The 27,032-nt window shown below is 39.9% G+C and overlaps 1 long non-coding RNA gene across 11 annotated transcripts in view; it reads right to left on the reverse strand.

Annotated features, from left to right (window-relative positions):
- LOC125615215 overlaps positions 1 to 27,032 on the reverse strand; it is a 284,873-nt gene that overhangs the window by 191,741 nt on the left and 66,100 nt on the right. For all 11 annotated transcript variants that reach the window (XR_007345745.1, XR_007345749.1, XR_007345748.1 and 8 more), the window contains one exon: positions 534 to 685. This is a non-coding gene — a long non-coding RNA (uncharacterized LOC125615215). The remainder of the gene's footprint in view (positions 1 to 533; positions 686 to 27,032) is intronic.

Here is a 27,032-nt window from a genome sequence, read left to right on the forward strand (position 1 = left end):
AGTCACATTAAGGACCTGATAGCATGAGAGCAACTGCTAACGCATGAGCTATGTGCGTGGGGCGCCTTCAAATCCACTTCAACTGGGCAGCTGCTTATCAAGACTTTTCCCCAGAAACCGATTTAGCCTAATGATTGCGAGTAGCAATGACTTCTGCTTAATTAGTACAGTAATCAGTGCAAATTCCCCCTAAAACGTAGAGACCCATTTGGCAGGTGCCAAGTGATGCTTAACCAGGTGCTAAATAGGTGTAAAGCCTCAGTTCTGGTCTTTCCCAGCTACTTGCCAAATAACATAAAGATGAAATGGGTCCTAAAAATGCCTGGATGGATGAGCTGTTTAAAACTTTCTTCAAATTGCACGTAAGAGCCACCAATATCATCCCAGCACCCTGCCCTGATGAGTTAATGTGAAGACAGAGATAGCACCAGGAGAAGAGCTGGAAGGAATAAAGCAAAAGCAAAATCAATGCGATTTTGGTGCCTCCTCTCCTGATTCCTCCTCTTTCCCAACCCCCACTCAGCACTCCATACCTGGTCATACGTTCCAATTTCTGTCTCCATTTACAACAAGAGTTGTTGTTGTTGTTGTTGTTTTTCTCTCATGCACTAAACAAGTCTGGGGCTACCATCTCAGCTTGTGCACTGTTCTGTAGTCTGTTCTGGTGAGAAGAAAGAGTGTGACCCTGAATCAAAGAAGAGAATGAGGATAAACCTTAAAGAGAAGTCATTCCATACATATATAAATATATCAGATAGATAGGTAGGTAGGTAGGTAGGTAGGTAGATAGATAGATAGATAGATAGATAGATGATGGATGTCAGGCATGCATGTGTAATTTACCCAAAGAATACTCTCCTCATTATTAGGAAAAATAACGAACTTTCATTGAGTATTAGCTGTGGACCAAATAATGCCTATGAATTATACAATTTAATCCCTTTTAACACCCAGTCTACCCTGCGCTAAGCCAATTCACACATGGCCCTTCACTACTGAGCACTGGTCCATGGGTGGGCATGTGTCCTAAGTTGGTCCCAACAGACGAAAGGAAAGTGTAAATATTCAACTCTAAAAGAGATTTTTCTCTCTTAAAGACTAGAAATAAAGAAGAAAGGAAACTGTCCTAGATGTTGTTAATGACTTGAGAACTGCAAACAGGATCAGCCAGATGACAAAGCTGGACATTAGAAGAGGACAGAGCCAAGAGAACTTCAGAGAACTGAAGTCAGCCACAGCTGTATTCTTCCTGGGACCCACTTCACCTCTGGACTTATCCATAGGTGAGCAAATAAATTTCTACATTATTTAAGCCAATTTGTGTTGACTTCTCATTTGCTGCTGAAAGCATCCTAATTAAAACTACCACACTCCAGGAAAGGAATCATAATATACATTCTACAGCTCAAGGACCTGAAGCATACTGAGTTAAATAACTTGGCCAAGGAATTGGTTGAGTCAGGGTTCAAAACCAGGACTTCCTTATGTCCACATGATCCAAACTGTCCCCCTGGGTGTGAGAACAACCTGAGCTCGCCCTCAAGAGTGGCCAAGCTTTGTCCCTTAACAGTTTTCATTTTCTAAAACAAGTGAGTTGGAATCAAGCTTGGAAAATCAGGTGGGTCATCAGGCTGAGTAATGACATGGTGGCTGAAGTTAGAACTTTTCCCATGTGGTCGAAGACAATCCTGAAGGAAGAGTTCTCAATACTTTTGAGTAATGGCAGCATTGTCAGAACAAGGCCAAAGTCTCCTAAGATAACAAGCCTGAAGGACTCTGTCCTTTAGATGCACATATTCTTTTTTTTTTTAATAGTGGAAAGCCATATTTATTTATTTATTTATTTATTTATTACATACATGACAATAGTGGAATGCATTATATTCATAATTATACATTCACAGCACAATTTTTTTGTAGCTATGTATATAAAGTATTTTCACGCCAAATTATGCCATTATACATGAGCTCTCTTGTTTTTTCTTTTTTTGCATTACAATTCTTAATACACCTTTATACCACAATTTATCATATCTCTGTTTGTATATAAGGTATGTTGACACCAAATTCACATCTTCAAAATGTATTTTGTATAATGATGACCGTCTCCTTCCACCATCCTTGCTATTCCCCTTCTCCCTCCTTTTCCCTCCCTCCCTTTCTCCTCACACCACAAGCTACCACTACAGTGCCTGGCCTATTGCAATAGTTGCCCACCTCCAAGATTCTCTCTGTTATGACATCCTGTCTTCACCTTTCCAAACAACTTCCATATGCCCACCCCTGTAAAGGGATAGCATGGGGGAAACTGCAGGCTGTGACCAACAGCATGGGCCCAAATCAAGACTCCTCTATTAATTAGCTGTGTGACTCTACACGTTACTTAGTCCTATTGGGCTTCAGTATTTTCATTTTAAAATGGAAGTAAAAACAAGTATTTTGGATTCTTGTGAGAATTATAGTGGGCAATGAAAATTTACTGATTTAAAGAGTGATTCGATGAGAAAGAACAGTAAATACCTACAGCAGGAACAGGTAAATATTAGACATTAATGATGGCATCAACCACTATTGCTGTTATATTTGCCATATTTAATTACCATCCAATGTATTGTAGCCACCACCAGTATCCTGTTTGGCACCTGGATTTCAAGGATTATGTTTCTACCTCTGTTCTTATATTTCACTCCAGTTGTATTATTCTCTTCGTTGTCTTTTAAATATAACTCATACATTTCCAGCTCTACATACTATAGTTCTTTTCACTACCCCTGCCTGGAGCATTCTTCCCATGCCCCTTTATTTATCTCATTTAAGGTCTTTACATTGCTCTATTTCCTCTGTTTGCTACCTCTGATTGTGCCAGACCATGGCAATATCTCTATCCATTAAACTTCTTCTCCATAGCAATCATCAACCAGTTAGCCAAAGTGGAGCTTCCCAACTTGAATACAAACTGCTTGAAGGCTTGGACCCCATCCTATACCTCTTTGACTCCCTCGTGCTTAGCAAAGTTCCCAGCATGTGGTAGGAACTCAATAAGTGTAAACCATTATCATTATCATTTGTATTGTGAGAATTTAGTTAGGCTATAACAATTTTTTAAAAAAATCATCATGCACTATCTAGTGTCTATTAAGCAAAAAACTTCCAACCCTGACTTTTGAAGTTCTGGGTATTTGTGGACATTTCTGTAGCTAGAAATATGATTATCCTTGTTATCCCTGTTGCTATACCAGAAGTTCATTAAAGTAGACCTTGGGGGAATTAGTACCCATAGATGCTGTTTTAGCCTTTTCTGATTCCAACTTCACAACTTCTGAAAATAGATAGATTGATTTTTTTAAATGTAATTTGGGGTCTGAGTCATTCACAGGTGACAACCCTAGAAACTGGGATTGGATCAGCAGTAACAGAACCAGCTTTCTCTTTATTAACGGTGAATCAGTGGGGAAAAAAAAAACTTCTGAGTTTCCACTCCAAGGAAGGGATTGTGGAAAAAATGAGATTTAAAAGTTGAAAATTTTTCATCAACTGTAAAATAGCAGCTCAGAGATGAATGTAACAATTGTCATAAGTACTGTTGTTATCCATGATAATAATTAAATCACAGGGATTCTCTTAAGGTCAGGGAAGCTTCTTATGCCTCTTAGATTCTTCCCTGTCACTTAAACTGGGTCTATTGAATGACAGCTCAGGTTTCAGCCCCTCTTTCTTTTATGGTTACCAATTGGAGAAATAAAAACATAACTTTGAAAAGTTGTGCTTATTAATCTCTCTTACATTATAGAGAAAGAATATGAAAGCTTAGAAATGAGTGAATAAGTGTCTGTGTGTATGATCAGTGGCCCAAATTTCTCTAGAAAAATATCTAGAAGGTAACCCCATCATCTGAGGGTGTCATTAACAAGCTGTGAGCATTTATTGTCTCTGTCCTTCAATTGCCCCACCACAAGCCAGAATCTGTAATCTGGGACCAACTGTTCTGCCAAGCACAGATTTTAATGAGGAACTCTTCGATGGGGAAGCCAAAGCTGCCACCACTTTTTACATTACTAGGGGCTGCTGATTGGCATCAAGGAGGCTTGCCAAGGTCTTGGGGCTTGTGCAAGGGAGGCGGTGAGTTGTGTGTGGATAGACTTCTTACATGTTGTTGACAGATAGTGAAAGCAAGCTACAAAAAACACAGCTTCAGATCACAGGAAGCTTACAAAATTAACCCTACCTCAACAGAAAATACAAAATTAAGCTTAATTTCATTCAGCTGCATGCCATTGCATTTCAGGCAAACAGGAGTGAGTTGTTTGTTTTCTCATGCAAACCTATCTTTTCCCTAAAAGGGGGTGGATACACCCCACACCCACATACACATTACCCAATCTAAACCTGGATAGCTTTATAGCTTTCATCATGGTTTATAATTATATATTTATAAATTAATTCAATACTATTTTGCTTACTTTTTTGTCCATAATACGTGATAGAGTAGATATTTTCTGCATAGTCACTGGCCTAAACTACCAGCCTTCATATGAGATGGAAGGGGATTCTACAGTAGAGAATTGTAAATAACCAGGTCCAGGATGTGAAGTCAGAGGTTCTGAAATCCACAACTCCGTACCTTACTAGTTGAATGATCCTATAGAAATCACTCGAGAACTAACTAGGCATCTCATTTCTTTATCTGTAAATGAGACTAATGAAAGTACTATTTTAATTCAATTGCCACAGGGTTGCTGTGAGAATTCAATGTGGCATCATTGTCTGGGGTCAGGTTCCCCAGAAACAGGCCTGAAATGAGAATTCACGGACAAGGGATTTATTAAGAAGTGCTCCCAGTCTTAGCATGCACAAGGCTTTCGTTCTATCCTCAGGACAACAACTGACAGACAGACAGATTCCCAGGAGAAACAGGTAAGGAAGTGGAGAAGGCAGAACAGGAAGAAAAAGAAGCGTAGCATAGGTGCAATTTCAGGGTTAGGGCCCATGGAGAGTTGCGTCCACCTGGTCCACAGGGAAATTCTGGAGTATAAAGTATGCCTGAGTGTGTCCCAGCCCCAGGCAGGTGGCTGACCCTTCATACGCCAGGCCTGTCAATCATTGGCTAAGGAGGCTAGGATCATAAGCTCCCAGGCACTGGACAGACAGCTCTGTGTCTAGGCAGAGGGCCTCTAGTGGCTGGGACAGTCCTCCAAGAGCAGGGAGGCGGGGCAGCTGATGGAAGCAAATGTGCACCAACATGGAAAAGAAGACACAATCATACACAAAGGGGTCAATAGTGACTCAGCAGAGCGTGGTGGCGCACACCTGTAATCCCAGCAGCTCAGGAGGCCAAGGCAGGAGGATCGTGAGTTGATCCTCAGTAAAAGCAAGGCACTGAGCAACTCAGTGAGATCCTGTCTCTAAATAAAATACAAAATAGGACTGGGGATGTGGCTCAGTGGCCCCTGAGTTCAATTCCCAGCAGCAAAAAAAAAAAAAAGCGACTGCGCCTGGCACGGGCTGGATCTGAATCTGCCAATGATCTAAAGTGGCATCATCTATTTCAGACTATAAAATGGAAGATTCTATGCAACAGAAATATCTAGAAGCTGGAAGAATTTTCTGATCTATTGACCCCATACAAAAACCAAGTGTGTTTGATCCTCTCAAGAGAAAGTAATCAGGGGAAATGAACTCTATTCTTCTTGAACCATTGGAAATTTGTGGCAGAAGATGGAAAGGGGTCAGGAACTGGTTCTAGTCATGCTAATAGAGCTGGACAAGTTTCATAAGTCCCAGCAAATAATCTATCCTACCACACCCCCAGGTCAAACCAGGGTCCACCAACACCTGCAAAGGAATCCCGTTGATAGACTAACAAGGGCTTTGTGTTCAGCATTTAAAAGACAGGAAGGGCTAAAACTCCAAAACTGAGAGAAACTCAGGTATAACAATTTATCTCATCAGTCTGTGAAATCCAGATGCCCCAACACCCCTGGACTCTGTATTTTATCCCCCATGGGGCACTACCCATGAAAATCGAACTCCTGCTATGTGGAGGGGTGCTCAAGGCACATTATTTGTTTTTCCCTCTCTGTAGAGAGATGGTGAGACTCCCAATACTCATCCTTTCTGAGGAAGAAGAAAGAGTGCTACAAATGGAACCCCCAAAGTTCCACTCACAGTCCCACATTTTAATTCCAATTAACAAATATCTATTGCCCTGTCACCCTAGGCTGGGCTCTCTGCCAGGAGCAAAGATAAGTGAGGGGGGGCCCTGCCTTCCCGTGTCGGGCTGTGGGGCTATGGATGGGGCCTCCTAGGGGTGTGTACTGACACTGGAGGCAAAGACATGGGGCACTGCAAAAAAGAAGGACACTGTGGGGCCAGGTCCGCCCCAGCAGGAGGGTGGGGAATGGAGAAGGTCAGGTGGCTCTTGGGTAGGAGTAAAGTCGAGCCGTAGGAGTGAGTGAAGCATGAAGGAGCAGAAGGAAAAATATTTTTCTTGCCAGCATCCTTACCCTGAACCCCCAGTAGAAATATCTGCCTTTGGGGGATTCAGGGGAAAGAACTTCTGCCCTTCCTTCCATCTCTCACTCACATGTCCCCTAAGCAAGTGACAAGATGTGTGCCTAAGAGGCAAAACTGCATCCAAGGAGCTTATGCCTAAGGCCTCTTCCAACTCCTGCAATTCTATGATTCTAGTAATTTTCTAGTTTATGAGGAAAGAAAGGAATATTAGGAGCTTAAATAGATTGCCGAGAGAGGGGCCAAGAGATCAGATTGAGAACAAGTGCTCTTCAAAGAGTCTAGAAAAATACAGATCAAGTCACAAGAATTTGCTGGTATGTTTGTGTCACTGTCCAGAAGATAATATGTCATTTTGGGAACTTGCACTTAACAAATCACATTTTAAATTATAACTTGTAGGTTTGCCTATAAAGAGAGAAGGCACCAACTAGTCAATTCCATGTTCTCTCTTTTGTTCACATACACACACACACACTTACCCTTACCTCACCTCAGTAAGAAACTGGACTTCTTCCACNAAAAAAAAAAAAAAAAAGCGACTGCGCCTGGCACGGGCTGGATCTGAATCTGCCAATGATCTAAAGTGGCATCATCTATTTCAGACTATAAAATGGAAGATTCTATGCAACAGAAATATCTAGAAGCTGGAAGAATTTTCTGATCTATTGACCCCATACAAAAACCAAGTGTGTTTGATCCTCTCAAGAGACACTTGACACAGCTTCCTGGGTCATGATCAATATTTTCTTCCTCATTGCTACTCAGGATGTGAGTGAGAAACCAAGATGAGATTGATATTAAAATAATGAAAAGAAAGTAATCAGGGGAAATGAACTCTATTCTTCTTGAACCATTGGAAATTTGTGGCAGAAGATGGAAAGGGGTCAGGAACTGGTTCTAGTCATGCTAATAGAGCTGGACAAGTTTCATAAGTCCCAGCAAATAATCTATCCTACCACACCCCCAGGTCAAACCAGGGTCCACCAACACCTGCAAAGGAATCCCTGGGCAGTCCCCCAGGACATGTTGATAGACTAACAAGGGCTTTGTGTTCAGCATTTAAAAGACAGGAAGGGCTAAAACTCCAAAACTGAGAGAAACTCAGGTATAACAATTTATCTCATCAGTCTGTGAAATCCAGATGCCCCAACACCCCTGGACTCTGTATTTTATCCCCCATGGGGCACTACCCATGAAAATCGAACTCCTGCTATGTGGAGGGGTGCTCAAGGCACATTATTTGTTTTTCCCTCTCTGTAGAGAGATGGTGAGACTCCCAATACTCATCCTTTCTGAGGAAGAAGAAAGAGTGCTACAAATGGAACCCCCAAAGTTCCACTCACAGTCCCACATTTTAATTCCAATTAACAAATATCTATTGCCCTGTCACCCTAGGCTGGGCTCTCTGCCAGGAGCAAAGATAAGTGAGGGGGGGCCCTGCCTTCCCGTGTCGGGCTGTGGGGCTATGGATGGGGCCTCCTAGGGGTGTGTACTGACACTGGAGGCAAAGACATGGGGCACTGCAAAAAAGAAGGACACTGTGGGGCCAGGTCCCCGCCCCAGCAGGAGGGTGGGGAATGGAGAAGGTCAGGTGGCTCTTGGGTAGGAGTAAAGTCGAGCCGTAGGAGTGAGTGAAGCATGAAGGAGCAGAAGGAAAGATGGCTCATAGGAAACTATTTTTCTTGCCAGCATCCTTACCCTGAACCCCCAGTAGAAATATCTGCCTTTGGGGGATTCAGGGGAAAGAACTTCTGCCCTTCCTTCCATCTCTCACTCACATGTCCCCTAAGCAAGTGACAAGATGTGTGCCTAAGAGGCAAAACTGCATCCAAGGAGCTTATGCCTAAGGCCTCTTCCAACTCCTGCAATTCTATGATTCTAGTAATTTTCTAGTTTATGAGGAAAGAAAGGAATATTAGGAGCTTAAATAGATTGCCGAGAGAGGGGCCAAGAGATCATTACCATCTGAGTTTCTCTCCTAGTTTTTCACCTACAGGCCTCTAACTCCCTCCCTACCCATTGAGAAAACCCTAACCGGAGGGGCTTTACTGTCCAGGAAATGACTTGGAGCCCCCATTAAATGTTCAGAAAAGATTGTGAAAGTAGATTGAGAACAAGTGCTCTTCAAAGAGTCTAGAAAAATACAGATCAAGTCACAAGAATTTGCTGGTATGTTTGTGTCACTGTCCAGAAGATAATATGTCATTTTGGGAACTTGCACTTAACAAATCACATTTTAAATTATAACTTGTAGGTTTGCCTATAAAGAGAGAAGGCACCAACTAGTCAATTCCATGTTCTCTCTTTTGTTCACATACACACACACACACTTACCCTTACCTCACCTCAGTAAGAAACTGGACTTCTTCCACTTAAACATCAATCTGACATGAGTTTGGTCATTGTGAGTCAGTTCCCTGAATCTGGACATCTCAGAACAGATAAATTCACATCTCTCACATCACAGAACTTAAAAGCCAACCCCAGCTGGACAAGGCCCCACAGGACCCTGACTGAGCTGTCAGTCCACTTTTCTATCTGGCAACTCTGTATAGTCTGACTTCAAAATTAATACCCAGGAACTCTGAATAGCTCTGGAACCTCTAATCTCCTTCTGCGGTGGACCAGGCAACTCAAGGAAGAACTATGGTGGGTCTGGAACTTTGATTCTTCTCTACATCCTCTGAGCATCCATCACCCATTGGAAAGCCTCAGTCTCCAAATAATTCCCTTCTCTCTGACACTGACTCTCCAGAGCATGTAGGCTGGCAACTTTGCCCTCACAGATGCCCAGATATGGTAGCCCATTGTTCCCAGCCTTACCTGGGTCCCTTTCCTGTAGCTGCCTTCTTCCTTCCAGGCCCAGCTGAGCCCCTGTCTCTGTGCTGCCTTCTCCATGGTCTGCTCCCCTTTTCTAACCCCTATCCACTCACTAATTCCCACACTGACCATCTAGCCCTTGCTCACGCCCAGAAGAGAGAGAGTAAGGAACGTGGGCATAATCAGGGGAGCCTGGAGACCATGGCATCGTCTAGTAGGAGCTGTGTCATTGGCTCAAGGTCACTCAGCCAGCCAACACTGTTTCAGATTTTGCAGCATGCTGAAAGGGATGTTCTACGAAGGAAAAGGACAGTTTCAATACTATGCTGGTGTGGATTGCTGCTAGTGCAGAACACAGGAAGGAGAGGCCTACTCGTTAGTATGCCTCTGCATGGCTGCGTCTTTCAAGCCTGATTAATGCTTAATGTGATTGTCTTTAAAATCTGTCACTATTTGGCAGCGATCAGATGAGTGCCAATGACAGAAGCACAAATATTTGTATTAGGGCTGTGTCGTCTGCTAGGGTTATATGATTGATTAATAAGTTTTGCCTGGTCACCCACAGAGATTTTGTTTTCTAATTTATCCAGCAGAGCTGTTAACCAGAAATGCTAGGACTAGTGTGAAAGAAAGGGGAGGAAGGGCAGGTTGTTAGTGGCTGTGGGTTTTTTCCCTTAATTATTGAAAGGGTAGCCTGTTGCTTAAAAGGATTGGCAGATAAATTTAAAAGTCCTCAAAATCCTGCTGGAATCAGAGCAGATGCTATGAAACCCAAATTCCATCAAGGCAGACACAGTCAGGAGAGGAGACTGTGCCAAAGAAATGCTTTAAAATTAAAAAGCAGGTGGGGGTGGGGAACAGAGAGAGACAGACACTTTGCTGCAGGGAGAACAATAGTAGACTTTTAAAAAAAATTTTAATTTCAGAGAAAATGCATACAAAATACCAGATGCTATAACTTCAGCAATTCAAATAGAGCCATGCTAAATATGTCCAAGCAAGAAAGAATATTCTCAAAGGAGACAGACTACTGCTACACCATGAGCAGCTGTGTAGTGATTACCAAAGCCTCTGTACCTCAGGCAAATCCTAAGTCAAACTCTGCCTTAACTACTCAGTGGGCACAAGGTGGTCCCATGGGGTAGTGTGTTTGGTATTTCTGATTTCAGGTGAAAAGAATGGCCCACAAGTATCTCTCCGGGCCTTCCTAATGATCAAACTAACTATTGAGCATTACTGTCCTGGGAGGTGAGGTAGAGGTATTGTGGGCTGAGAGCATGGCTTTGAGTCACTCAGACCTGTGTTCGAATCCTACTTCTGCCACTTCCAAGGATATGATCTTAGGCGAGTTATTTAACCTCTCTGGGCTTTGGTTTTCTCACCTTTCAAATGAAGACAATATTTAGGTTGGGGTTTGTTTTGAGGATTAAATTATTTATAAAGTCAAAAATAATACCATTACTCCTGTAGATCCATACATCCCAAATTTCTGAATTCCTGCCTCTCCTCTCTCTTTCTCTCCCTCCCTCCTACCTTCTCATGAAATTCATTTCCAGCTACTCCAGCAATATCAGCACATAGGGGATGCTGGCTCACCTGGATGCTCTTCTCCACAACACACACATCATCTTAAAATACAAACGCAAAGACACTGACCCAAAAAGAGGCAAGACCACAGTTCCTACCAGACACAATACTAACAGAATGTGTCTAGTGCAATTGTCCTTGCATTATCACTATTATCATCATTAATTAGGTGCCTGCTATGTGCAAGTTTTATAAAAGATGACAAGCCACCTGTGTCCTATAAGACCTAATAAATTGCTGGCAAGGCCAAATTATTCTCTGCCAAAAGTCAAATTGCTGTATGGAATGGTGAGGGGATAGAAAGGAGAAAGTGACAGAGAATAGAGGTTTGTGGTCGATGGCCGACTCTGAAAGCCGACAATTGCATGAGAGGAGGTCCTCCGGGGACAAGGGAAAAGTCTGCAGCCTTGACACAGCCAACGACAGACCCACAACAGAATCACAACCACAACCCAGGTCTCCTCGATATCCTCTCCCTAGTCCTGAGGTGGAGCATAGTCTATGAGCCCTGCTCACAGTGCTGGAGATTCACAGTGCTTGCAGCCAGGGGAGAAAACCATACACACAAACCTGTCTGCAGAATGCTGAAAGTTTGTCCGAGGACACTTAGCCCAGCCTAGCATATTCAGGTATGCCCGCTGCATTGGGGGCATACCTGAATACATCTTGAAGCATGAATAGGTGATTAGTTAATTGGCCAAAAATCTGTGCTTTCCTATAACCTTCTAAAAATCATATTGGTGAAAAGAAGAGCATCTGCTGATTGAACCAGAGATTCAATTGAGGATTAAAACTTAGAAAGGAATATTAATGGCATATGTAACATGTCTTGACCTCTGAATAACTAATTTGAAAGTTTTACTAAGTACAGAAGCCAAAATCTTGGCATCAAATCCCCAGTTTGTCAGCCAAATCCCAGAGAAACAAGAAGTAAAATATTTAAAACTTTTTGAACTCTATGGTCCCTATTTGTAAAATGGGATGTCAAAATATTTCCCAGTGACTTTAATCACTATACAGTGCAAAGAACCCTACTAAATAGAAACATATGCTAGTTTAAAGTTTCTAAATCTAATAAGCCCTCATCTAACAGAGCTTTTCTACCTGCAAGGAGGTAAGACATATTTTCAAAAGGAGAAACTGCATTGCAAGAATTGCGATAGCCAGCTACCCTGTACTGAAGCCCAGACTCATCAGCATATCTCTATCCATCTGTAGTCCTGGTTTGCCTTTGGGTTCTGCTCTGGGTCCTCTTCTCCATGCTATGCTCTTCCTGGCGACCTCACCCCTCCCACAAAGGTGTCCAGAGCTCCCACATCCCTATTGTACCTGGACCTCTTTTGTGAGCTCCCTGCCCATTCATGCAACTGTCTCCCAAACATGTCTCTAGCAGATGTCCCAACTAAAATGTCCAAACTAAAATCATTATGTTTCCTCACCAAACCTAATATTTTTTCTGGGTCTCTTAGTTCAGGGAATGGCAGCACCACCTGCCCAATTCCCTCAGCAGAAACTGGGAGTTGTCATTCACTCCTCCCATTTCACACTCATCAATCACCCAGGTCAAAGAACCCCCTCTCCTAATTAACTCTCAGATTGCCGACACTTCTCCACCTCAATGGCCACCACCCCATTCATCTTTTCTTATATATAATCATCTTCTGTTCCAATCCATTCTGCACCCAGGATAATTTTTTTAAATGTAAATCTTATCACATTAGTCATGCTTAAAACCCTTCTTGGCCCTTAGTATAAAGTCCAAATGTCTTAACGTGGCTTATGTGATCCCTCAGGACCTGGCCTTGTCTACATCTCCAAGTTCACCTCTCATGTCTTCCCTCCCACCATGTTGAATTCTTTTTGTGTTATTGAAGTACTGTACTCTCTCCACTAGGCCTCCAAAAATTTAGTTCTCTACTTGGAATTTTCCTCCCTCTTCACTTGGCTAGCTTCTATTTATTTTTCAAATCATTTTCTTCTGGAAAGTCTTTCTCTGGCCCACTAAATGCAGCCTATTTACCCTGCAATGTGTTCCTAATTCCCTCTCCACTAGTCAAGATAGTATGGGTTATGCTGTGGCAACAGTAAACCCCCAAACCTTAGTGACTTAACAGTGTAATGTTTTATATTATTTTTAGTCTAAATATAAATTCACCCTTAGAAAAGGTTGTAATACTAAAACTAGTACAAGGAATGTCTACATAGGCTTTACTCAGATTTGTCAACGTTTTATCCCATTTATTTTAGTATCTGAGGGCAAATGACATAAATGATAGCCCTTGCCCCTAAACACTTCAAGTGTATATCTCCTAAGACTAGAAAGGTCTTTTACATATGCATAGTACAATTGTCATCCTCCCAGGTTAACACTGATGCAATACTTGTTTTATCTAATCTGACATCCATACCCCGATTTTTTTCAGCAGATCTAATTATGTTCTTTGTAGCTTTTCTCCCTTCCCAGTACAGGATCCAGTCTAGGGGCAGACATCGCATTTAGTTGTCATGTCTCTTCAAGTCTTTGTAAATCTGGAACATTGCCATAGTCTTTGTCTTTTATGAGGTTGACATAGAAAGCTTATATTTCACATCACAGTCTGAGACAGACCAGACAGTCCTCCTTGATCTTAGAGCGATGTTCTCTGGAATATGTGGTCTCCAAACTTATCCAGGTAGGCTTGAGTGAGTGTGGAGAAGACACACCGTGAATGAAAGTAACACCCTCACTTCCACTCACACACCCTTGGTAAAAACGAATCACACAACCCTACTAGATGCAAGGTGGCTGAGGAATATGGAAAAGTAGACAGGTAAATGAGTGTCAAATCTCTTGCGGGCTTCTGACACTTCTAACATGAAACTGTGTCCTATTTTAAATGCATATGCCACTACTTGTCACACAGGAAATTTTTTAACTCTGTTGTAACAGGGACTGTCATGGTCTCTGCCATCTTCCCAGCACCTAGTGTAGTGCCTGGAACCTCATCAGGGTTCCTTAAATATTTGTTGAATGAATGATCAGGTTTGCTCAGTTTACACATCATCTCAATATCACATACCCTCAAGCATCCTCACAAGATTATTCTAACCCTAGAATGCTCCAAATAGTCTACACACCTAGTGTGATAAAAAAAAACTTCCTCTAAACTCCCAGAAAATCAATTTCAGAAACAACATGACTTACTAATGACCATGGATAAAGCCAGGAAGTAGTTAACAACCACCTAATTATGGTTTGAAAATTTTTTTCTCTGTTATCTAGAAATTTTAAGATGCGCACTCACTGCAGGGTAGGATATATGAATTAAGGAGAAGCAAAGATTCCATTTAAGTCAAATAAATATGGGCCCCATTTCCAACAATTTATTGAAGAAGATTTCTATTTCTTCTATAAGCCCTTAGATGGGATTCAATGAAATGTGGAGGTTATTAAGAATAATTTGCAAGACCTTAAAGACCTAGAGCCCATAGCTGTAAAGACAAACCCAACATCACAAAACTGGTAAATGTCAATGTCAATGCTAGGATTGAGTCTTTATATTGTTTTGTTTGTGTCCTCTTTCCCTTTTACCTAGCTACCTGGCCAAGTCCATGTTCTTTTGAGCCATCCCTGCCTCTGTTTAGCTGTTTCTATCTAACCATCCAAATTTCTCCCTCAGGTAACATTGTGTCCCACGGTGCTTTTATTTCCAGGCTTAGGTTTAGAAATCTGTCATTGCATTTGTGATTAGCTATTTCCATGTCTGTTTCTCACATACAGCTGTGGGAGATAAGTCCTTGTTTTCTTCACCTTCACCTTCCCCAAGCCAGCATGTTAATTGGCCAGAGTGGTTATACATCTGATGGCATCAGTTTCAAGGCTCTTGACTATTTCTGTGGTTTCCTAGTCAGAAACCTCCGCTTTGAACTACCCCTGAAATTGGAGCTGTGACATCTGAGCAGATATGATGTGGCAAGAAAAAGCTAAGGAAATATATGCATCATCCCTGCTCCGGTAATGGTGGCTTTCATCGTGTTTCTTCCCTTTACACAGCACAGTTAGCTCTTTTGTAAAGGCTTTACCTTGAACATCTCTGACTAATTAAGCCCGTTCCTCCCTGCCAGGCTCTTTGTACTGCAAATGGGATTCAGGCTGCTGAGTGATTTGCAGCCACGTGAGTCACAAAGGTACAGGGGACCCAGAGAGCACTCTGAAAGGAGGGAGAGAGGGGGCAAGGGTAGTAATGAATGGCTTATTTGTTCTAAGTAAAAATTACATATCCCTTCCTAGTTTTTCTTACCAACTACTGAATTATTTCATAACCAACCCCGGAAAAGAGGCAAAAACGAGTATTAAACGTTTGGAAATGCTGCTATAAAGGATTAGTTTATTTGGCAAATAATGTGAAACAGTGCCTTTTTCTTTCAGCATTGCATTTTCTTAATAGCCCAATGTTCATATAACAAATTATTTTTCACCAGCTATTAAGTACTTAATGTATACTAATTCCTTAAGTCTTTTCATCAACCTTACAAAGTAGATGCCATTATGCCTAATTTACAAATTGGGAAACTGAGGTATAAGGGGAATTGGGTATAACTAGATATTATAGTGTGAAGTGATATTTATATACAAGTGATTGTGTGTGTGTGTGTGTATGTGTGTGTTGCTGGGAATTAAACAGCCTTGTGCATGCGAGGCAAGCACTCCAACTGAGCTATATCCCCAGCCCCAGAGCCAATATGTTTAACCCCTTATATCAAGTCCTCACAAAAGAAGAAAACTGACACTAAATTTCCTCACTTAGTGTCTTATTTTGAGTAATTGAGAATATCTGTGCCTGTCTCCTCACCTGGACAAGAGGGTAGAAGGATTAGTGGCAATGTCTGTAACATGCCCACCAGAGGAAACTGGAGCATATATTTCATGATAGTAATTAGTATTATTATTATCTTTGTCATTTGTTATGTATCAAGGGAAGCCACAACTTCATATGTAAATATAATCACCATGCAAAGATAGACTCTTAAACCCAAGCCCAGACTCACCAAAAACTATTAGTATTTATAGTTTTCAGTACTGAAAAATCAAACCTCAAGTAGACAGATGTCATGAATGAAAGTATCTAGGAGAAATTCCCTGAAATCTTCACCTCTCTCTTCCTGCAGTTTACCGGGTTTTGGTCAGTTCTCACAAGTGGCCTCACCCCAAGTGACCCTTGGATGGCTAAGTCAACTCTACATCCTCTGGGCCTCATCAGGATGGGTTTTGGTGTTGGTTGAGGGCCCACCAGGAGTATACTACATTCCAGTTCAGCCCCAGAGCCCCGGCCTCCTGAGAGTTCTCTGGATTGGCATGGCCTGGCTCAGACCTCCTGCAGAAACTCCCCTGAAGGGAGGAAAGAAACATCAAGTCCCAAAGCCCTCGGAGTTTTCTGGGCTCAGGCCGAGCCTTACAACAAGCAGAAGGGGCAGTTGAGCTCAAAAGTTTCAGCCCTCATTCAAACTTCTTCCATTGAAGAAAAAAAGTCATTAAAACCACAGCTTCCTGCCAGGACCTGTGACCACAACAGGCTTCTAGCTGGAGAATGGAAGCCAAGGGAAAAAAACCAAGAGAAGAGAGATTAAAAGGTAGATGGCTCTTGGAAGCTCAACCACGTGGAGTCTGCAATGGAAGAACAGTGGAGGATGATCAGACAAGGCTGTCTGTCTTGCCTGGGGTCTGCTGAGGCAAAGGAAGAACCTCAGAAGTTTCTGAGGGCCACGTTCTTTCAACAAGGGGCGTTGATAAGTGGCACTGAAGCCAGAGCTTTGAGAATGAAGTTGAAAGGGATAATCCTGATGTGTGGTTTTGTCAGAATAGGATGAAACTGTCACTAGAAAAAGAAAATTGCTTATGAAAGGACATGAGCCTTTCTTGTCTACCCAGAAGAGTAGAAGCAAATGCATCTGCTTGGCTGCTGAACTTTGCTTGAAAAGCAAAGAAAAATCTAGGAACATGGAGAACTAACTGTACCTCGCTGCTCAGGGCAAGGATTTGTGGTCAAATTAAGACTTCAATTTGAGGAAATTGTTGTTAAAAATCCCCAGACATGAAATTAATATAATTAGGTAATAGCCCCTGAACTTAAATCTCTCAGCAAGTTGAGAGGAAGAAAAAGGCAGCTAGACTGGACCTCATTAAAACTAAATGAATAAATATCAGCTTCCAGAAGAATGCCAAAAAGAAAAAAAAAATACCATGTGTAAGCTCAGGCAGGGACAGACACAAAGTAATGGAGCTCAAAGGACTCTAAACAAGTGTCAAGAAAACTGGGATCGTTTTGCCAACAGCTACAGGACCTGGACAAAGGCTCAACCCAGCATTTCTCAACTATAGCAAGACTTGGAACTTTCTAGAGGGCTGGCCCAGCAGTTCAGATTCCCTAGGTGTAGAGTAGGACCTGAGAAAGTGCATTTCTAACAATTTCCCAAGGGAAGCTGATGCCACTGGCCCAAGGGCCACATTTTGAGAATCACTGGGCCTAACTGGGCCTCAGTTTCCCACTCGATAAAATGAAAAGGGAAACAGATGGTCTCTCAGCTCTTAGCCTGTTCTAAAACTCTATGAAATTAACATAGTGAGGAAAGTAGGTATGGATTACAAATGATTGTTCCACAATAGCGCGGACAGTTCGTGTGCCTGTGCGTGTGCGGAGGTGATTGTGCAAACTCACTGCCAGAAAGAAATGTACTCCACTGAAGAAATGTGATTCATCTGATTAACTGAAGAGCAGAAAGCAGGACAGGGCTGTGAGCGACACATCCTGGGAGGTGGCAGCAGTGCCCACCAGAAATTGGTGTGTCCTTCCCCTCTGACAAAAAGGAAAGAAAAGAAAACGTTCAGGAAACATCAGAAATACCATCACTCAGAAATAATGCCTGTTTGGAAATGGTTCTGGCTAATTTGTGAGGAAGGTGCAACCACAGTAATGAGGAAGGATCCTCTATTTTAATGATTCCAGGGAGAGGAGAGGAGAGTCATCTGAAAAGACAGACAATATCCTGTTTAAAAATGAAATGCAAAGTCAAGTGTTAGTTGTGTCACCCTGGGCCACTTTCATATGTTACTATATGACATTGACTGTGCTTGATGTCTTGGCAGGAAAAATAGAAATGGAAAAAAAATTTTTAAATATATAAATGTAAGTCCATTGAAGGCCTTGTCTGAGATCCCTGTGTCACTTTATACTTACTAGTTTATGTAAGTAAATGAAATAATAAAGTTTGAGTTAGATATTTCTTAATTATTCAATTACCCCTGCAAATGTAAATATGTATATTGTCATATATAGAGTTACAAGATAAATATATATATATATATATATATATATATATATATATATATATTTACAAGATATATATCTTTTGACAATAACATGTAAGAGTATAAAAATGTTCAAGTTAATTATCTGAGAAAATTTCATAAAAATATATATTTTATTTATATTTATAATATTTATATGTACTTTAAACCTTGTAAGTTTCTTAGAAAATCTTGTATGTTTTTATGTAATATTTGTATATTACCTCTTTCATAATCTCTCTCCTGATCCTTCCCAATCAGCTTCATGTAGTAAAAATCTTACTTTTAGATGAAAATCTTATTTAATATATCTATATTCAATTACTCCTTTGGTTGAAAATATGACTTTGAAGTAAAGCAAACCTAAGTTCAGATTTTGTCCCTACCACTTTCAGCTAAGAAGGGTGGAGCAAGTTACTTACCCAGCAGCTCCTCCTCAACTTCAGTTTCCTCCAAGAGAGAGTAAAAATTAAAAAAAAAAAACCAAACCACCTCACCTCATAAGGTTAATGTAAGGGCTAATGAGCTAATTATGCAAAATAAAGCACCACATTTATAAAACTATAGCTGTTATTATGAAATAATGTGCATGTTTTTTATTAAAATGTTTAATTACTTATGCATGAGAGCTTTAATAAATAGTAAATTACCATAAGTTTCTAACTTTAAAAAATTAGGTTTCTATTTCCAAGGTTAAGTTCAAAAATAATATGGAACCTGTCAGATCCCAGGAGGGGAAATGTTAAGTATTGTAAACTAACAAGCAATGACCATCACTGAAGAGAAACAGTGATTTCTGCACTCCAGGTACAAGACTTGGGCTGAACATTCACGGGCAGGGGTGGGGGCTGCAAGAGTAGAAAAGCATTATCTTAAGAGTTTAAGAGGAGAACTAACATCCAATGCACATAACTATGAATCACATGCTGGATCATACGGTTAGTTCTATTTTTTTTTTTTTTAGTCACTTCCATATGGCTTGCCATAGCAGCTCTACTATTCTATATTCCTTATCAAAAGTGTAAGAGGATTTCAATTTTTTCCACATCCTCACTAACACTTTTTAATTGCTGTTTTTTTTACATAATGGCCATCGTATGAGTACGAGGGGATACTACCTTATAGTTTTGATTTGCATTCCCCCAGTGATTGGTGATGTTGAGCACCTTTTTTATATACCTATTGGACATGTATATGTCTTCTTTGGAGAAATGTCTGTTTACATCCTTTATCCTTTTTTAATCCAATTATTTGCTTTTTTGCCATTGAGTTGTATGAATTCTTTCTATAGTTTAGATATTAACCCCTTATTAGATACATGGTTTATAAATATTTTCTTCAATTCTGAAGGCTGCCTTTTACTCTGCTGGTTGTTTCCTTCCCTGTGCAGAAGATTTAAATTTGATGTAATTCCACTTTAGTTTTTTTTAATTGGTTCTTCTTATATATAAAAGTAGAATCCATTCTGATGAAATTATACAAGCATGGAATGTATCTTATTCTAATTAGGAATAATTCTTGTGGCTGGGCCCCATGGTGGGATTCAATTAGGCATTTTTGTATGTGTACATAGGAAAATTATGTTAGATTTATTCTTCTGTCTTTCCTATTCCTATCTCTCCTCACTTCCTTTTGTTCCCCTTTGTCTAATCTTTTGAACTTGTTGTCTTCCTCTCTGCCCCTTTATTGTGGTTTAGTTTCCACATAGCTGCAAAAACATTCAATCTTTGGTTTGGAGGAATGGGCCTAATTCACTTAGCATGTTGTTAGTCTCTAGGTCCATCCATTTATGCAGCCACATCAATGTTTATAGCAAAACAATTCACAGTAGTTAAGCAATGGAACCAACCTAGATGCCCAACAACAGATGAATGGATAAAGAAACTGTTGTACATATACACAATGGAATATTACTTAGCCATAAAATAGTCCCACTTTTCTATTTTTACTTTTGTTACCTGTTCCTTTGGTGTCATATCTAAGAAATTATTGCTGAGGCAAATCAAGAAGACTTTTCCTGCTATTTTCTTCTAGCAGTTTTATGGTTTTAGTTCTTAGGTTCATTTTAAGTCGATTTTTTATGTATAGTGTAAGATAAAGATCTAAAATCATTATTTTGCACTTGGATATCCAGTTTTCTCAGTAACATTTATTGGAGAGACTCTACTTTTCCCCATTGTACATTCCTGGCACCTTTGTTGAAGGTCAGTTGATAGTATATGCATGAGTTTGTTTCTGGGTTCTGAATTCTGTTCCAGTGGTTTATATATTGTTTTTATGCCTGTTTCATATTGTTTTAATTACATAATTTTGTAATCTATTTTTATATCAGGAAATGTAAAAAATGCCTCCAGCTTCATTCCTTTTGCTCAAAATTGCTTTGGCCATTTGGGGTCTTTTGTAGTTTCATGTGGCTTTTAGGATTCTTTTTCCTTTTTCTGTAAAAAATACCAATAGGATTTTGATAGGGGTTTCACTGAATCTGTTAAGTCACTTTGGGTAATACAGGCAATCTAAATGTATTAATTCTTCCAACTTATAAACAAAGAATATCTGTATCTGCTTTAATTTCTTTCATCAGTACTTTGTAGTTTTCAGCATGTGTGTCTTTTACTCTTTGGCTAAAGCTATCCCTTAGTATTTTATTCTTTGGGGTGCTATTGTAAATAAGAGTTACATAATAAAATAATAAATTTAAACAATAAAGTTTCCTTTTTGAATAATTTATTGTTAGCACAGAGAAATGCGACTGATTTTTGTATCCTGCAACTTTGCCCAATTTATTTATTAGTTCTAACAGGTTTGTGTAGTTTTTTAAAAATATTTTTTGCTGTAGGTGGACACAACAGCTTTATTTTACTTACTTATTTTTATGTGGTGCTGAGGATAGAATCCAGTGCCTCACATGTGCTAGGCAAGTGCCTTACCACTGAGCTACACCCCCAGCCCAGTTTTGTGTAGTTTAAGGGAGATCCTACATATAAGATCATGTCCTCTGGAAACAGATAATTTTACTTCTTCCTCTCTGATTTGGATGCCTTTTATTTATTTTTCTTGCCTCATCATTCTGGCTAATTCTTCTGGTACTGTGATGAACCCAAGAGGTGAGGCTGGGCATCCTTGCCTTATCTTGCTCCAGATCTTAGAGAAAAGACTCTACGTTTTCACCACTGGATATGAGGTTAGGTCTGGATTTTTCATATATGGCTTTTATTGTGTTAAGGCAAGGTCCTTCTGTACTTGAATTATTATGTCAGGGTATCGGACTTTTGTCAAATGCTTTTTTCTGCATCTATTGAAATAATTATGTGATTTTATCTTTTATTTTGTCAGTGTTGTATATTAAATCAACTGATTTTTATATGTTGAATCAACTTTATATCCCAGGGGATAAATCACACTCGGTCATGGTATATTATCCTATTAATGTGCAATTGAATTTGGTTTGCTAATATTTTGCTAAGGATTTTTGCATACATGTTCATCAGGGACACAGGCCTAGAGTTTTCTTTTCTTGTGGTGTTTTTCTGGCTTGGGTTTCAGAGAGATGCTGGCCTCATTAAAAAAAAAAAAGAGTTTGGAAGTATACACTGTTCTATTTTTGGAAGAGTTTAAGAACAATTGTATAAATACCTTCTCGTGATTTCCCTCCTTTGAGTCACTCTAAAGACTTTGGTAAGTGGTGATCCATCCTTTATAACAGCAAGTCTAATAAACTTAGCCATGTTTGATCAACAGAGCTTTTAGCTGAATCTTTTGAGAGGTCAACAGTTGACATATTAATATTATATCCCCACTTTACAGTCAAGCAACCAAGGCATAGAAAGGTAAAGTAACTTGTTCAATGTTTCCAAATGAAATGGCAGAGTTGGCATTAAAACACAGATATTTCAGACACGAAAGTTCAAGTTCTTAAGCAGAGGACATACATGATAAGTCAAAAATTTGGATCTTTTGGGTACCCAAAGGGATATTCAAAGGCCCTTTCTCCTAAAGCCTTCTTGTCCTCTGTTCAGCTTAAGAACTCCTTCTATAACATCACTGACATGAGGCCATGTAACTTCCAAAATTGGCCTTTTGCTGACTAAGCACACTGTATGACTCAACTGAAATAAGCATTCTTTAGCACTGAACACTTATAAATGAAGAGAATCCCACTTATTAGGTGCATGCAACCACCCCCATCCCTGGCCCAAGAATAGAAGATGTTCATAATTTAGGGTTCTTCCTCTTGGAATGGAATTGGCTTATAGTCACATGATTTTAATCATTCCATCTAAACCACAGCACAACTTACCATACGTTCATGCTTTTTATTTTGTGGTATCCAGGGGAGTAGAGATAGGCCTTCAGGCATCTCCTAATATTTCCAACCATAGCACTTCCAGCTATCACCCAGGGTTCCAATATTTATGTTGAATTTCCAAACTTCTGCTCATTATGGCACAGTCTACTTCCAATTGATTCTGTTCTCTAAGGCTGTTATTTCAGAAGCAGGGTGTAGGGTACAGGACATAGGGGTAAGGAGGAAGGTACAATTCATTGACTTATTTCCCCCTGAAAATTCCAGGGAAGGATTCAGGGTTTAATTTCTATTTTACCATTTTTTAACTAATAAGCAAGAAAACCCTTCTGGCATAGTCATTCTGAGTGGTACAAAGTTAATGTTTAATGCATAATCACTGTTTAGCCAAACTATAATTAGAAATTCTTTGGCTTCAATTTTTTCAAAAGGGGATAAACATATGCAGAGGTAAATGACCATACATAGTTCAATACCTCATTTATCTTTTTAATTCTAACCTCAAGTTTAGAAAGTCATCCAGAGAACTCTAAGCAGAAATCACTCTATCTCAAAGATACTATCCTTGCTCACAGTAACCATAAACCTGAGAATCAAGTCTTTCACCAAAAAAAAAATTAATATTTTTTAAAGGACAGGAGGCAGGGGATAGGTTCCTGAAACAAATCTCTCCATACCTTCCTCCACGTTCACATTAATTTTTCTGTTAATCCACCAAACCATACAATCATCCATACTGTTCTAATTTCTTTTTTAAGAATTGTATTCAAACTGATCAAAATCCTAGCTGGAATTCAGAAAAACCCAATCTCTATCTTATATTGATCTTAAATCAAATTAACCTTAAAAGAGAGAAAACAAGACCAAAGTGAAATGATTTGTTCATAGTAAGCCCAAGACAGCCCCGTTTATTATTAATAAATTTTATAATTTTTCTAGGTAGAGATACCGAGTTCATTAGACTATGGAATATAGAATCTCCTATCTCCTTTATTTTCTAAAAATATATAATAATTATATATATAATTGTCATATATATATAATGGTATTCTATATATGTGTGTGTGTATGTGTTTGTATGTATATTTACATGTATGTGTAACCCAGCCTCCCTAGCAATTTCAACTGTTCTCTCTTAATTCCCTGAAATGAAATTCAACCAAGCCCAGAAATTTGAGCTCAGTTTCAGACACTTAGTACATACTCATTACCTCCTCCCAAGTCTTGTGATAACCCAGGATTGTTCACCATTTCTGAGTAATTAATATTCCCCTCCTCTATATGCAAATAGGAAGGTACTGGTACTTCAATCCTAGGGCTTACTCCCTATCCTGGTTCACAGCTTAATGTATGCATGTTAGTTTTCCCTGCTTAAAAGCAGCTGAAATGCAGGAACCAAGCATTATTTCTTTATGCACTCCTTCAGTGCCTAGCACTGTGACTGACACAGAAACACAAACATTGTTGAGCTGCTGCTAAATGGAAACATAGAAAAATGACATTTTGAAAGAGTTATTCAGGATGATTAATCTAGCTGTGGCATGAGGGAGAGATGGAAAAATACAGAGAATAGAAGCAGGAAGTAGCTATGATATGCTAGTATGAGATTAGGAGGGATGAAACCAGGGTGGTAGCTATGGGAATGGAAGTAGAGGGCCATGGAAGAGAAAATGTGGAGAGATATAATACGTGATTGCTGTGGGGGTGAATTAGTGTGGCAGAAATGGCAACTGATGATCAAAAGTTCATGCTCCTCTAAATTGTCAAGACATGACTGCCCCATGGAGGTCACATTTCCCAGCCCCACCTGGCCCTACATGGAGCCACATAGTATACTTTTGCTATTGAAAAGTGAAAGGAAGGACTGGGGATGTGGCTCAAGCAGTAGCACGCTCTCCTGGCATGCGTGGGGCACTGGGTTCGATCCTCAGCACCACATAAAAATGAAATAAAAAGATGTTGTGTCCACCGAAAACTAAAAAATAAAAAAAATAAAAGAAAAGTGAAAGGAAGTGATGTGTGTTGCTTCTGGATCAATGTGGTTAAAATTTAGGTGAAAATCTTCATGGTCTTTTGTTCCGTCCACCACCTAGAAGGAAAGAACTCTAGAGCCCTGAAAGAGAAAAGAGCCTGGGTCCTTGAATGGTCCCCTACCAACTGAGAACACTGATACTCTCCTTTACGTAAGACATGAATTGGTATTGTGACCGTCCCACTAAGATTCTGTGTTTGCCCATCAGAACAAATAGAATTTCTCAGTTAAAGCAGAAAGGGACAGGAAAAGTCACAGAGGCTTTATGGTAGCATCCAACATTTTGAAGGAAAACAGCACTACTTAAATATAATGAAAAGTTTCCAGAGGAGGACCATCTAAGAGGGAAAAGTTAGCTGAGCAGCATCATCCCGTGAGGCAAGTGTCAGAATAGTGTCTTTATTCAACTCATTTAACCTTTCCCTCAATTTCCTCATCTGGAGGATAATATATGGAGCTAAGTCTTATAAACAACAAATAGCTATTCTAATGTAAAAATAGTATTATTGTAATCTCATCATCCACTTTTAAAACCATAGGAGACCTTACAGTTCATTTCAGTGAGAAAAACACTAAATCTCATATAGCAATTACTAAAACTAGGCACTGCATTAATTCATATAATTTTTATGATACAGATACTATTATTATCACCATCAATCTAAAGGTGAAAAAACTGAAACACAGATGGGTTAAGTAATTTTCCTCAAGGTCACATCACCAGTAAGTAGAAAAGTTGAGATCAAGCCAGGCAGCCTGGCTCCCAAATCTATGCTCTTAACCATCACAAAAGATGTCCTCTCTAGGTGCAGCTTCTTCATTTTAGATGTGGAAACTCAGGTCATGTCACACAGGTGGTTATGCACTAAATATAGAGTACAGTGACAGAGAAGGCAATTTTCTCCCCGGGAAAATTCTAGTTTCTCATAAAAGACTGGTTCTGCAGAAAATCACTGAGCTGAGAATGCATAAATTACTAAGGAAACTGAACCAGATATTTGAGCAGAATTTATGTTGATAAGAGAAAAAACAAAATGAGCCTTACCCTTGCCTTATCTTTCAAATAAGAAACAGGAGGAAAAAGCAGATGGAGTTATTTAAATGTTTTTCACGCAAATTTTTCCTGTGGTTCTAAAACATGTGAAGGTCTTTGGAGAAATGAACTCCAGTTCTTTGAACCCCTTCCAATACAGAGAAAGAAATGATCCCAGGGTGACTTAAAAAAATAACATTAAGTTCAATTATCTTTCTGAAAGCATTGCATGTGGTTGATGCCAACTGAACCTCCCTCTTGACAAAACCACCTATGTATGAGACTGTCCTTCATATGCCATCTGAAGCCCTCCCATGAAAGAATGGGTTCTCCTGGCATGTGACTATTCACTTTTGCTTACGTTTAGACCACAGAAAATCTCATGCATCTAGTTGCCCCAAGGGACAACATGGTGCTTCCCTGCCACCAACTGAGGACAAAATCCACATGTCTGACTTTGTGGAATGTCATCCTCTTAAGACCCAGGTGGAACATCTTTGATGAATTTCCAGATATTTATTGTGCTCCCTTCCCATTTCCCACACCCAGACCCCACTCTGGGATCTACAGGTTGTTATAGATCCATACAGGTATTTTTGAGTATGTTTATCATATCTATGTAGACTGCTTATTTCTATCCATATATTGGCCTTGGCTAATTTAAGAGGTCCCACAAATTCAAGATATATTGATAAAAAAAAATCTCTTTTTAAAAAAATGGCAAGATAAACCAAGAAGAAAAAGCAAATCGGAAAAAAGGAGAGGGTTAAGTAAGGGAATTGCAGGACAGGGGTCTCTGGATGGTGAAGAGAAGAGGCCAAATACCACATTAACTTTTTCCCTTCCTGTTCTGCCTGTGGGAGGCTCCAGAATAGACAGGGGTCTCTATTGTAGCACTAATGAGGAGAAATACAGATAGCACATGCATGACAGGCTATCAGAGAGATAAGGAAAAGAAACAGGTATTCTTTGCCTGTGAACTTCACCACCAGCTCTCTTGTATCTTAACCTAATCAATCCTCACAACAGTTCCACTTTATAGGAAACTGAGGCCAAATGGTTTTAGTGATGTGCATAAGGTCACAGAACTCTAAACAGACCACATCCTCAAACTACCCAGACTCTATGCCCCACACCACACCTCCTCTGGCATCACCATGTGAATTCAGGAAAGAACATGGGTCTTGCCATCAACCAACTGTATGATCCAGGATGAATTACATCCTCTCTAAAAAGTCTCAGTGTCTTCACTCGTAAAATGAGGTTACATTAGAAATGGATGATCCACGGTTCTGAATGCCTATGAATCCAGAAGTCTTATCCATGAATTTTAACAAACTACTATTTTTAAACTGCCAGTTATGTTCTATTAGTGAATCATGGAATTAATTAATAGGTAGCCGCCATTCCCCCTTTTTAA

This window comes from Marmota marmota, unplaced genomic scaffold (genome assembly GCF_001458135.2).
Source record: "Marmota marmota marmota unplaced genomic scaffold, marMar, whole genome shotgun sequence".
In the NCBI taxonomy this organism is placed as follows: domain Eukaryota; kingdom Metazoa; phylum Chordata; class Mammalia; order Rodentia; family Sciuridae; genus Marmota; species Marmota marmota.